General features: G+C 45.0%; 1 protein-coding gene across 3 annotated transcripts in view; it reads right to left on the bottom strand.

Moving 5' to 3' along the window:
- The window catches only part of KCNJ15 (potassium inwardly rectifying channel subfamily J member 15), a 71,569-nt gene that overhangs the window by 36,437 nt on the left and 20,623 nt on the right, over nucleotides 1-14,509 (bottom strand). For 2 of the 3 annotated variants that reach the window (XM_045084503.1, XM_045084502.1), the window contains exon 1: nucleotides 4,928-5,258. The exons of the other annotated variant lie outside the window; for it this stretch is intronic. The gene's annotated coding sequence lies outside the window, so the exon portion shown is untranslated. Of the gene's footprint in view, nucleotides 1-4,927; nucleotides 5,259-14,509 lie in introns of those variants that run through there. 3 annotated transcript variants of the gene reach the window in all.

Genomic DNA, 14,509 nt, shown 5'->3' on the forward strand with positions numbered 1-14,509 from the left:
CCACTTGTGTTCTCTCTCTCCCCAATGAACAGATAAAATTAAAAAACTAACAAACAAACAACACACATTACCATGACAGCATTTTTTTTTTTTCTGGACACTGCTTAGATAGCAAAGTGGGGTATGTTTCATCTTTAATATGGACCTCAGGTAGAAATTACAGATTTGAAATTCATTAAAAAAGACAATATGTTGGAAATAAGGCACCACAGTATTGGGATGTTGTGAACACTGGTCTATACACAAACAGTCTCAATATCAGTGTCGAGGCTAAAGGCACAGCCTTGCTGCTTTTGTCACTTGCATATATTTATCTGTCTGTGGTGCGGCTCACTATCTGTTTATATGTAAATTCTTTCCATGGACTTTTGCAAACATAAAGACAGGGCGGGGTCTCATTCCTTAGTATTTGAAGAATTCTAGACAAAGGAACCAAGTATTCTAGGGTCACATATTTCTCTTCAGTCTCTAGCAGGCATGTGGGGCTGGGGTTTTTAGGAAGAGTACAGATGACATCAAGTTTTGTGATGTTTCAAAGCAAAGGATAAACTTCTCCGATGTGTTCTCAAAGGGAGGAGGAAAGGGAAACTCAGGAAGTAAGAAAGCCAGACTCGGGGAGCTGACCTTTGACAGAGTAGCGTAGGATGGAGCAAGATATCCATCCCACCATATTTGAAGACATAAACATCGCTAAGTGAGAGCGTTATCTGGCCTGGTGGGCATGGATTTTGCAAACATTCGTATGGAGAAATGGTGCAGTTACCCTGCTGCCTGACCTGGAAACACCGTTAACAGAAATGGAGGGAAGAGGCTGTCCCTTGCCAGACACATGGATGTTTCATGGACATTCGATGGGGGCAAACTCTCCAGTCTCTTAGAAGAGAAGCACATTCTCGCTGCCTTTAATATCATGCTCGGTTCTAGGCTCACGACTAGCGCGAGGTTCTGGTTTTAACTGGAGTTAAGGCTTTTCAAATGGAAAAGGTGCACCATTAATTCCCATACCCACACAGTCTGCTGAAGGAAAAACAGAACTTTGATAGCATCTTGCCCTTGGGCCTAATTATGGCCTAAAGGTTTGGCCACAGCACAAGGATCTACATTTCACGGCAACCTGCCAGTGAAATGAGAAACATTCTACATATCGCCCAGATCAGTTTTCCATATATCACCGATCATTAGATATGTATAAGCACGATGGTATTTTCGCTTATCACTTTCCAGTTACTCAGAGGCCAGCCAGCAGTTAAAATTTACATAAGTGAATACAACCATTCCTTCAAAAGGCAAGTACTGGGCCTTTATTATGTATGACACAGAGTGGATTTATCATGAAGGTAATGAAACCAAGCTTCAGGGAGCCTCACTTATACTCATACAAGCCCTCTCCAAAACCTTGTACCTAATTTTCTAGTCATGCTTTTGCATTCATTTTCCTTAAAGAGTCCCCCCAACCCCCAGCTGTATATTTTTCAAGCCCCATATGATCTTGATCAGACTTTGGCGAGGTCCTGGAGAAAACACAAGAATCTCAGTTATCAGCCTGAGACTAGGGCAACTTCGACAGAAATAGGATGTAGATTCAAACCCAAACCTGACTACCGGGTCCTCAAATCAGCTGAGAATATGATCCATGCTGCTGGAGTCCCCTTCTGAGCCCCCTGTGTATTCCCATGGCCCCAGAATGATCTGTAACCCCAGGGACGTGGTCAGGGGGAGAAGCCAGAAATGCGGATGGGAGGGTGAGTGTCCGGTGGAGCCTGGTGGCTCTTAACCAGCCGATTCCCTGGTGAGCAGAGAGCTTGATGCGGGGCTCGATCCCAAGACCCTGGGATCATGACCTGTGCTGAAGGCAGACGCTTATCCGACGGAGCCACCCACGTGCCCCAAGGATTTGTTTATTTTCCCCTTTCATCTGAACCAAGTAACACTTACAAAATAAAACTTTTAGATTATACATTATTTTCTCTCATTCTGTGCCCTCATGTCTCCCTTTAAAGGAAGGGAAGGAGGCTACCCTTTTCTCCTTTGGTTGAGGGAAGGTTTGGCATTCCTAGGGCTGCTGGTTTCTGGCTCCACAGTTCCCTTTCCCTGTCTGTGAAACGAGCACAGGGAAGCTGCTGGAAAGACAGCAAGGAGCCAGGGGGTAGGGTCAGATCTGTCCCCTGCCAGGGCTCTGCCTTCTTGAGGGGCACAGAGCACGGCCCAGTTTGGTTTGCTTTGCTCCTCTGCTACCCACTTCCCAGCTCGGTCACTCTCCATTCTCCAGCTGGACCCACAACCCCACAGCCCAGGGCTCCATGAGACAGAAGTACAGGGCAGGGGAGAGGGAAGGATGGATGATAACCGCTGCCTGATACGTCTCCTGCATTTACCCACTAACATGCAACAACCTCTTCTCTGCAAGCCTATAAGCTAACATTAACTCTGGCCAGAGCTCCCAGACTATTTTTGGAATAAACTTACTCTGACTTGAAAGATGAATTAGAACGCATTTGGAGACACCCCCATTTCCTCCAGCGTGAGGTGCTTTAATTGTTGCCAGTGGAGAGACAGTGGCTGAAGTACTCATATATTAATGACTGCGGGAAATGATTAGGGAGGTGGATATGTCCTGAGCAGGGGCTCGCCATCTGTGCCCATCATGCCTACGGCTCCATCTGTGGACTGCTGTGCTGGCTGTAAGATTCCGATGCAGCCAACAGGCAAATAGAGTCCACAAACGACTCTGGACTCTGATGTGGGGCATGTGAGGAAGTCAAGAGGATTGCTCAGTCTCTAACCGAGGAGGGGGTGAGGCAGGAAAGGGTATTTCAAGTGCTTGACATTCACCGATTACTTCTGAAAATGTTTGCCTCTACACAGTCAGTACCACACATTGGTGCTTTTTCTTGTACTGACCATGTTGCTGTCTTTCAGGTATATAATTACACACACACACACACACACACACACACATCTCAAAAAAAGAAAGCGCAGCCCTTCCCAGACTTCCTCCACACAAGGGCAGAGCAGGCGTGCACTGAGCCCTGTGTCAAGGAGCCAACAGACCTGCTTTTGTTGGCTTTCATGACGGCTGGTGTGGGAAGCCTAGGGTCTCTCTCTCTCTCTTCCCCCCCAAAAACAAGCTGTCTGCACTGGGTTTAAGCGTGAGGCAAGGAAATTGGGGAAAGAGCACTTTCCGTAAAATGACCACAACTGTTGGTGGAGGAAGGAGTGGTGAGAGGGTGCATGGGCTTTTTACTAAAAATGTGTTTTCCTTAAGCGACCAGAATCACAACATTCAACCACGTCTATTCCTAACAAACCCCCAAAGTACGTAGGCGTCTCCTTAGCTCAGTGAAGACGTGTCAGCTCCGTTATTTGATTAGCATTTCTGAGATGTGATTACCTGATCTGGTTGAACTCTTCTACTTTCTAGCCTTTTCTGAAGACTTGACAAGTGACCTCTGGGTGGCTCCCTGAATGGTCATTAATTCTATTCTCAGCTAGAAAAGTAGGAAAACTGCTAAAAAATCAAAACCAAACCAAACAAACAAAAAAAAATAACAATCCCCCCAAACCCAGGGAAGGAACAGCGGAGGGAGCTGAGCCCGAGGTGAAGTCCTCACTCCGTTCCCCTCTGAGCCTCCCAACCCGGTCCACAGAGAGATGGTGTTTCAACTCGCGGTAGTGGAGGCAGTTGACTCTTTTCTTGGGATTCTTGGGACAACTTTAAATTGAGAGAATTCTTCACCTAAGGCTGTTGTTGATCGTTACATGGCTGTTTAAACATTGACAAGAGAGGACAAAATGGGGTAAGATCTGGGATAACAGTCGATGGTGCTTCTGTGTGTGTGTGTGTGTGTGTGTGTGAGAGAGAGAGAGAGAGAGAGAAAGAGAGAGAGAGAGAGAGAGAGAGAGAGAGATTTGGGGGTTTCAAAGAAAGGATTTTACAAATCAGTTGTCATTTTTGTTTTCAAAATTATTCCTTCAGGTAAAAAAAAAAAAAAAAAAAGAATGAAAATATTTTCCATTCACAAGACATAAACCTACATGTGTGAACGGAGTGGGACGAATCATTTTGCTCTTTAATTTTCCTGAGTTGAACATTGCATTCGTTGTCAGGGTCCTAACCTGTGACTGTCAGAAGTTGGGAGATCAAGAAACACCTCATTGAAAGACAAATTCTTGTTTCCTTCAGGCGACTAAATGCGGAAGTGCAGACAGGAGATAAAAAAAAAAAAAGCTAGCTTCATGGAGGCAGCGTGGAAATTCCACCCAGAGGAACACTTCTTAGCTGAGAGCCATCTAAACTCACAGGAAATCATGCGCAGGTTCTAAGACACATTATCCACAGGTTGTGAACAAAGGTTCATAATGTTTCCAAAGTCCGAATTGTTTACCTTCCTTCCACCTACCGCGGAAAACTTACGTAACTTTTTTTTTTTTTTTCCTCGTAAGGATAGGTAACAGATTTTAAAATATTCCGGTGAGGTTTCGCCTTAAGGCAACCTACACTGACTTCTCCCTGGACAAAGGAAACTGACTGCCAGAAAAAGACCCCAGAACTCTATAATCACTGAAAATCAGTAACAAACTTGCTCTGACAGACACTGTGAGAGAAAAACACTTGCAAGGAGAAGTCGGAGTCATTCCTTCCCTCCACCTAGATCACTTACACCCACAGCAAACAAGACAACATCTGGATATTGTTTCACAGGCAAGGCAAGAATAAAGCACTTTCCCCCCCATCATTAAGTAAAAAACCCGTTTTCCACATGCAAACAGCACTTGTAAATTTCCCCCAGATAAGCTTGGAAGTTTTGAATGATTTAAGTGAGTTTTAAGAGAGTCACCGCTCGCTCATTGCCTGGGAGTAAAGTTTTTCAGAAATCTCTCCAGCCGGCTGAGTGCTCCGGTGTTGACCGAGGCGCATACCTCCTACCTGCAGGGACAGATGCACTGGACTCCTGCCTCGATGGCGAGCTATGCCCCGGCGAGGGAATGACCGGTGGATGCAGGTTGTCTTGGGGAAGATAGGTGTTCAGGTTCTCTCAAAGTGAAGAAAAGTCTCTCGCTGCTCGCTGTCAGTCAAAAACAAGTTGGTACAAGTTTGAGTAGGATTTACCTGAAGGAACTGAAGAGAGGAAGAAGGAGATTGGAAGAGATTGAGCCGAGGGAGGAGGGACAAGGAGGGAGGAGGGAGGGGGAGAAGCAGAGGGAGAAAGGGAGAGGGAAAGAGGGCTCCGTGATGTCGGCAGTATGCCTTAAGGAGATCTACAGACCAGCAAAAGATTCGAGTGGACACCCAGTCCTGAGCCCTCCGAACACCTGTAGGAAAGAAAACGAACGTCCTTTTAAAGAAAAGAGCCAGTTAATCTTTGAAGAAACTTTGGCTACTCTTATCAAGCCCTTTTTAAAGGCCCTTTTGCCTAAATAAACCGTAAATAAATAACCAGATGATCTCTTCTAACCAGCTCTCCTATACCCCATGTTCCCTCCTCCTCTTCCCTCTCCCCACTGCAAATGAATGGTGACAAAAATCCCTGCTTCTTGAGAGAAGCAAAGCAAACTCATACAGATGACACACATATGAAATATATAGGAGCAAAATGTCACAGACGAAAACTCTGCGTTTTTAGCCCAATCTCCCTATAGCCTCTCTTTTCCCTGACCAAAAAAAGCTTAAAGAAGTTGGATAGATACGGGTAAAATTGGGTTCTTTAGGATCATGGAGGTTGGAATGGAAGCCGGTTTCCAGCATTTGTGCCCAGTGTCCATGCTTTTATGAGAAATGGTCAAGTTTTCATCTTTGAAGCAGAAGTCTAAGGGGAGGTCTCCATCTCTGGAAACGGAGGCAGAGTTTCTTTCTGGAACACAGCTGTATGTCTTCCCTACACAGAGCCATTGCTTATGGCCGTCGCGCCAAAGCCCGGGTAGGTTGCCAGGCTTCCTGCGGCCAGATTGCACGCGGACCCTGGCAAGCCCCCGAAGGAAGGACGGCTCTCCCGCAGGCGCCTTCCCGGCGAGATCCCCTGCACTGGTCCAAAGGCAGCACCAGGGGAAACCAAGGGTCTCTGTCACAAGGATGATGATGACACATTCATGCGTCCCCCATGCAGGCTCCCAGGCAGGGTCAGGGCTCTGCAGCCGCTTTAGGCTGGAGAGGAAAGGGGGTAACTCATTCCGTTTGTGGGAAGCAAATGATAGTTTCCCTCCCCTGAGTGCTGGTTCTACACCCCTGTGCGCTCTCTCCACTTCACCCTGGGAGCAGCTGGTGCTTTCCAGGGGCTTGATCTAAATGGGGGAGAGAAGGGGGGAAGGGGTATTCTTTTTTTTTTTTTTTTTTTAAGAGGAAAGTGTGAAACTGCCTACTTTATCCTACCCCCTCCCTTGACTCCAAGTCTTGGCATGAATCATGCCCTTTATTCTGATTCCCAGTGGGCACAGTGTGAACGGTGCATCAGCCTTTGTACTTCTCCTTCCCAGGGAGCAGGGGCCTCCTCTTCAGCCTGTGAGAGTGGGGCGACCCCTCGGAGAAGATGCGAGGCTCCCTGGGGACTCGGGGCTGGAGACAAGGAAGAAGACATGCCGGGTGCAGAGGTCTTCAAGCTGCAGCTCTTACTCCAGATCACGGAATCGGATGCACATCAGAGGAGGACGTGATGAAAGCCCCATATAGAACAGGGAAACACAGGGGTCCAAAACAACAGGAAGGGGAAAACCCAGCTTCAAGGCCTGACCACATCCCAGCCCAGGTGGTTTGCACAGGCTGTCCCATCGCCTGGAACATTCTCCCTCAGATCTTCATTCCCCCAGAAAATCCCAGTCAGGACTTTGCTCAGTGACCCCTCTTCAGGGGGTCCAAGTACCCATCTCATACGGCCCCAACCCACCTGGTTACCTGGGTCCCCCTCTTACTCCACGTGCCACTTCGCACTGTATACATTGCTGTGACTCTTTATCATTGGCTGTCGGTGTCATTTAGCATGTGACTCTAACTGTTCTTTCACTACATGTCCCTTGAGGGACACGGGGCACATCACAGTTCCTCAAACAGTTAATTTTCAAGTAGATTGATACAAGATTATAAAAGGACAGTATGACTTGTTACAATTGAAATTTAATTCTTATTTTCTCACTTTTTTAAAATGTTTATTTATTTTTTATTTTTTTATTTATTACTTTGACAGAGAGAGGAATCACAAGTAGGCAGAAGTAGGCAGAGAGGCAGGCAGATAGAGAGGGAGAAGCAGGCTCCCCACTGAGCAGGGCTCGATCCCAGGACCCTGAGATCATGACCCGAGCCGAAGGCAGAGGCTTAACCCACTGAGCCACCCAGGCGCCCCTTCTTTTCTTACTTTTAATGAATACTTCCCATCTCAGCTTTAATTAGTCAATTAACATTTGAATAGTTTTTCTCAATTTATAAAGTTCGTTCAGAAATGTTATTTCATCTGATGCTCAGACCAAAAAGGCACGATTAGTTTAAGGGTGAGGAAGTGGAAGCCAGAGAGGTTAAGTGATGTGTTCAGAGTCACAGAGCTGGACGGCGTGAGGGGTGAGGCTCAAAACAGTTCTCTCTCTCAGTCCATGCATTTTTCATTAGGCTACATTTTTCTCAAATTAGTCTATTGTGGGCATACATATGCATGTGTCAGTTCCTTTGAATATCAAGCCACACGCTACGTGAATGATAATCACAGGCTAATACTTTGGCGAGGTTTAGTTCTCACAGGACCGTACACAGCAGAGCTCACAACCCTCCACAAAACACTCTTAAAAATGAAGGAAGAAAATGAGTTCAAAATAGTGTAGATGCAGGAAAACCATTCATAGGTTAAGACACTATGCTTCATGTGGTTGATGTTTACCTGTTTTCATTTTTCGTGTGGGGCTACATCAACAGTCAGACATTGACACTGTAGATATGACCGAATTCATGACAGGAGGCGAGGCATTATATATGCATGAGAAAGTGTAGAGTCCTGAGTGGGAAAGCTCTAGAAAAATATCTATGAGATTTGTTTGTTGTTGTTACAGGGGACAGATTTTCCTTGGCATGTTTTAATAACTGAATGATTTCAGGATTTCCAATGCTACATGAGAGAGGGAAATGGGGCGAGTTATTAATGTTGACGAAAACCACTTTGTGTCACCGAATCTCCCTCCCACCCAGTGACTAAAACCTGCTTTACAACCCACTTCTGAGGAGAAGGGTCCAGAAGCTACAATCTGGTTACTTAAAAAAACACAACTAATCATCTTATAACTGAAGATGATCAATGTTACTGATCTTTTAGCCTAAAATAAAAAATAAGGATGAATGAATATACGGTAAGTCTTCCTTCCTTCTCTCCCTCCTCCCTCCCTTCCTTCCTGTGTCAAATTTTAAGCATACAACTAAAGTCTGAATTTTTATCCAAAGTTCTAAAGTGATGTCTGAAAACTGGACAGAAAAGAGCACAAGAACTAGCTCTTTCAAGAGAGCCATTTCCCAAGAATAATTATTAAAAAAAAAAAAAAATGCTGCAGTGCCTCCAGTTCTCATCTTGGCTTAAATGGAGACATAAGCAAATAATACATTATATGTTAATAAAAATTAAAAAAAAAAGTTGAGACAAAAAATAAGAGGAAAAGAGTACATTTTTACTTTTTTTTTAAAGATTTTATTTATTTATTTGACAGAGAGAGAGATCACAAGTAGGCAGAGAGGCAGGCAGAGAGAGAGGGGGAAGAAGGCTCCCCGCTGAGCAGAGAGCCCGATGCGGGGCTCGATCCCAGGACCCTGAGATCATGACCTGAGCCGAAGGCAGAGGCTTAACCCACTGAGCCACCCAAGCGCCCCACATTTTTACCTTTGACTAGATTTATTTAAGTTGCATTAGATATGGGACTACTTACGGAGAATTATGCCAGTTTTTAAAACTTCTTAGAAGCTGTGGATGGCCCCACTGGCTTCAAGTGTCCCCCATAGGCCAGGCAGGACAAGGTTGGGGTGGGCGGTGGGGGGTGGTCATGCCTCATTTGTTCCCATAGCCCCTGGCCCAGAGATACTTAAAACATCCTATCGGAATGCAGATGAGCCTTGGAGAATGAAGAATGACCATCTCAGTCATTTCAAGACTTTGCAGACCAGAGCTAGAGGCCTGTTTGCCTTTGACCTTGCCAGTGGGAGGCTTATCTCAGGAAGACCCAAAGTTGAAATCTTGTCTTGGAGTGGCTCTCTAGAAGCAGCTAACTCAACAAGGATGCATGTGCCATTTATTAAAGTGCTCCCGGGAAAAATCTGAGGATAGGATGGAGGCCAGCAGGGGAGGGATGAAGCTAAGTAAAGCGGCAGTTTTGGGCTCAGGCCATTTCCCTGCCTAAATCTGGTGAGGGTTTTGGAGTGAACGTGGCACCTTTGACAAGGGAGCTGGACTTCTCTGCTCTTGCCCAGCCAGCTTTGCTAAGAGTAGAAGGGCTAAAGGGGTATCCCACTGCCTCTGGCTTTCTGTATCTGCAAGGGAGTGGGACTGGTAGCCCAAGGACAGCCTTATGAAGAGGGTTGGGGGGCAGCTGCAGGACATCAGAAGCAGTATGCATGGAAGCCTGCGAGTGTGCACCCAGAAGCGGGGGAAGAGGTCCGAGGGGATCTGCGCAGACCACCAGTTCTCCCTCCCTCTAGTATAGGTCCTCCCTCTACTGTGAACTCTCACTCCCTTAGCACCCCCTACTCTCCTCCTCCACTACATCAGTTTCCTGCTCAAAATGGAATTGGGTAGGGGCGACAGGGTGGCACAGTCAGTTCAGTGTCAGACTCTTGGTTTCAGCTCATGTCATGATCTTGTTTTTGTTCATTTTCATCTGTTTCACCCCCACTGGGCTCCACGCTCAGCATGGTGTCTGCTTGTGATTTTCTTCCTCTCTCTCCCTCTCTACTCACCAACTCACGTGCCTGTGCATGCACACACACTGTCTCCCAAATAAAAAAATAAATATTTAAAAAAGAAAAAAATTAAAAATAATAAAATTGGGGATCTTGGCACTAAAATTTAGACTTTGACTTGAGATGCATATGGTCATTTTATGCACATGGGCAGTACCTCAGAGTGCCAGGAGGATCTCAGCAGGGCCTTCTAGCACCAACAGAGGACTCTGTTATTGATATCCCATCAATCTAATTGGATTCATAACTAAACTGGGTGTCTCCTCTTTGCTGGGTTATTAAGACCCCACAGTCGCAAGACTGGAGTGAAGGGCAGTTCAGCAGAAAGACTGGGAAAGAGCGGACCATAAACAGTGTGGTAAGTACTCTGTGATGGAAATATTCTAGAAGCCCACAGGAAGGGTAGTAGACTCTGCCCGGAGTTGGAAGGTAGGCTTCCAGAGGAGGGGACAACGGAGTTCCACTAACAAGGTTTTCATAGGCAGGAACAAAGACGGGCTGTAGGCATGACAGAAAGGAGGAACAGAACGAATAATGGTGCAGATGAAACAAGCCATGTGAGCTCGCCCTGGGGCCCCTCAGCAGTGTAGCTCGAACCTTAGCCTCATGGAATTTTGTCCAGACGGCAAGAACCACAAAAACAAAAATGGATTCCGTTATTGAGTCATTAGGGTGTCTCATTGAGTGTGAAAGTATATCGGTCAAGTTGGCCTTAGTATGACCTCATGAGCCTGAAATTTATCCTTCTTTTAATAAATTGATAGAATAAAGGCCACATTTTTATTTATTATTAATATTTGGTTGATATTACTTTCTTTTAGCTTAAGTGATCTGAGCTCACATTTGTCCTCTACCATTTCTACCTTCCATTCAGACATTTTAGTCACCAAGCAGAAATGAGCTTGCCCAGAGCTAACCCCATAAATCCCATTTTATCCAGGCAACTCACCAGCTCTCCAAGCCATCCTGTACTTAAATACCTCCTCTCCCCACTTTGTAGTCCTGCCTCTCTCACTGAACATCTCTTCATGGTGTGGCTTTAAGGGAGAGGGAAGATTTTATTAGCAGTTATGTTCCAAAAAGCAAGCAAGTAGAAGAATCAGAGAAGCTTAATTATAGCTCGAAGGTACTTACAGCCATCCAAACCAGTCTCTTAATATTTCAAGTTTGACTCAGAAGACCAGAGAGTGACCTTCACAGGGTCCACAGAGCCTGAAACCCAGGATCTACACCAACATCTCATTGAAGGTTCTCATATACTGTGCTATACTAGATTGGTCCCTACTTTAACACATGTTTGTACACATATAATTCATTCAAGTGGCAGAAACCCACATCAAAGCTTGTATTGGTGTAAAAAGAGAGTGGGTATCGGTTTGACGTGGTCAGGATGTGAGAATGTGCCCTTTGACTTATTCCCTCCCCGGATTTCACTGATGGGCTTGGAGAATGTGCCCTTTGACTTATTCCCTCCCCGGATTTCACTGATGGGCTTGGAGGCTCAAGCTGATTGAATGTTAGTAGAACAGTAAGAATAATTACTCCGAAGTTGCAGGTGTTAGAAACTACACCAGGTTAGGCTAGAAACAAAATAGTGTCCCCAGGCATTTAATGCAGAATGGAAGCAGGTGGCAGCCCTCATCCCAAAGCTCACCCTTTGCTTTTGGTGCTTTAACAGCTGATGATTGATGACATATACAACATCTTTGAAGAATACAAAGATTCAGAATAGTTCTGTTTTCCTTTCAAGGATCGTTCCCAGTTCTAGCATTCTCTCTCTTTGTTCCTTCCTCCCATAACAGCCATATGGCCCAGACAAGGTTCCTGTGGCATCAACTTTCTGCTTCCCACTTGCTTCAACCTAGAACTCAGAGTCACTCATTTTTTTTTTCTTCGTTGAGGCTGAGACAGATAGGGAAGTAGATAAACATACATTTGGCCCTCTTCTGTTGAATACAATCATGACCAAACATGCCAAGTTTTAGGGCATCATTTAGAAAAATGTGGCTGTTCTGTGTTCCATGAAGGACCTGTGAGATTTTGAAATTATCAACAATAACAACAAATTCTGAAAAGTTGCTAAATAAGCCAAATACTTAAGTCGTAGGGGCTTACCAACTGAAGAGTAAGACAAAATAACTGTCTTTCTGTAAACCTAATGGAAAAGCTTGCCTTGTAGGTATGCTGGCTTTAAAAGTTTTCCCAGATCCTGTGACAAGGCCACTTACTCCTGTCTGATAGAAGAAAGACCTCTTGCATAGAACAGGTGAATTGCCCTCACCAAGTTACTTATAAGGTCATATGTTTTTGAACTTGATATCATGTACTGGTTTTTAAATGAGGTTCCATAGGACACAGTCCCTCCAACTAATAGATCACATTCCCTATTCACTCTTCTAGCAGATTTCCAAAATCACCTGTCTCTCTTTGTCCTTCGGGTTCCTAGGGGAGAAGCAGATGGGACTGAGAATAACCTCCAGTGACCAAGAAGATTTCTCCATCTTCCCACCCCCATTCTCAACACAAAAGAATTCCTCCTCAGGAAAGCACAGAGACTTTCTCACATGCTTCTTTAATGGGATGGCACAGAAAGTATCCCAAAACACAAAAGTTCCTTCACAGAAATATAATCTCCATGTTATTCCTCTGGAGGGTGAGCAAACACCCTGGTTTTCCCATGACTCCCTGAGTTTTAAGTTTGAAAGTCTCATATCCTGGAAAATCCCTCAGTCCCAGAAAAACTGCTGTGGCTGGTCACCCTATTCCCATGTGTGTCCTTAGTTCTTTTGTAGTCAAGCACTAAATGTTTAAAACTTGATTTGAAAATGAAAGTGTCATATAGGCATGATCCTAATTTATTAGCTCCAATCTGACCGTTGCTGGGGCATGTATAAAATCCAATTCTGTCACACAGGAATATGTGTGCATAAAAAGTCAGACACAGAAATGCTCACTATTCTGTATAGAGGCTGAACACTTTCTTTTAAACCTCCACCAGAGTGAATTGGTGATTTAGGTTCCCCCCAGTCGCATGACTTAGGAGTTGGCCAGTTACCGAGCACCGCTGACATGAACCCAACCATGACCCAGTTTCCCCCTGCCTCATTCAAGCTGGCCATTGTGGCTTTTGCTGTTGCTGATGCAAACTTACACCTCATTTTAGATATGCGCAATTTGTTTCTGGTTCACCTCAGACCCATTTTTACCAAATGAACCGTGACACTTCCCATCAGTGAAAGGTATATTGCAGGGTCTGATTTTCAGTGTTGACAGTATGGGCAGGTAAACAGAAATGCAACATCTAGAGGGTAGATTCGCCCTTCCAGGTCATTGCAACTAATACGATGCCACCTTCCTTTCAAAGCCTAACCATATCACTGATCTGGCAACGTGTTACACGCATTATTTAACTTCTTCTGTTGCTCTCTTATTGTTGTTTAATCCTGAACCAACTATACAGGTAATCTGCTAGGCCAGACAGTGAGACATGCGTGGCCATGGACCCTTTCTCCACCAGATGGCCAAAGACAGTATTTTACACATGGTAGGTTGAATCTGTGTTGGAGACCCCTCGAGCTACATTTAGAATATTTAAAATAGGATGATACAGAAAAGGTTAGTAGCATCCTGAATAGTTTTAACAATCCAGTGGGGAAGGCAGAAGCAGTGAATTACTCTCCTCTAGCCCGGTTTTCGTATTTCAGTGATTGCTCCTAGGTTAGTGCTAAACTATACACTTCAGCTTTAAAAAAAAACATCACGGAGTTGATTGATGGTGCCTCTTTCTTTTGGGGATGGAGACACCAAAGGACAAGCAAGGTGTGCAACTTCTTCTGCTGCTGTGGATGCTACCCTTCCTCACCACACTGCACTAGACTATCCCCTCTCTACAGGCCTCATTGTACTGACACTTCTTGCCCTGAGTTTTGGGTTCCTGAGCACGCACAGAGCTTTTTCCACTTCTCCCACACTCAGTCACTGGCTTCTGGCTCAGCCAATGGGTGCTCATTGCATGTTCTCTTGCCCTTTATTTGGATTAGCAGTTAGGGATATCATTATGCTGTAACTCTTCAATTTGAAATTCCCAGAATCACTTCCCTAGGAACCCGTATAGCCCCTATCTCTTATAACAACACACAAGAATGTCATAAAGTGTTCTGTTTCTGCCTCAATACCGCTATTTCTACATGACATAAAGGTAGGAGGGCTGAGGAGAATTCTCAGGACTCATTTGAGGTATTTATTATTAGCAGAGCTGGGTAAACAACTCAGGCTTTTACTTTGGGATCTTTCCCATTGTAGAATTATACCTTTTGACAAATATTCTAGTTTTGGTGGAAAAAGTGAGTGATGTAAATTGGCTAAATTATACTACATGCCAGATCCCAGCTGAGGTTGTCACGATCTCCGAAGGACTTCACACCAGAGATGTAATATGAGTGTAGAAAGAGGGTGTTGGGCACTCAAAGTAACAGCTGTAAAGCCCATCTGTTCCCTGTCAACCTCAAGAGAGGGTCCATGCTGCTCAGGGAAACACGGCCTGGAGAAGGTACAGCTCTACTCAAAGCATACACATGTGTTAGACAAAAAAATGGA

Source organism: Mustela putorius, unplaced genomic scaffold, assembly GCF_011764305.1.
Source record: "Mustela putorius furo isolate JIRA1106 unplaced genomic scaffold, ASM1176430v1.1 tig00000765_pilon_pilon_pilon, whole genome shotgun sequence".
Lineage (NCBI taxonomy): Eukaryota > Metazoa > Chordata > Mammalia > Carnivora > Mustelidae > Mustela > Mustela putorius.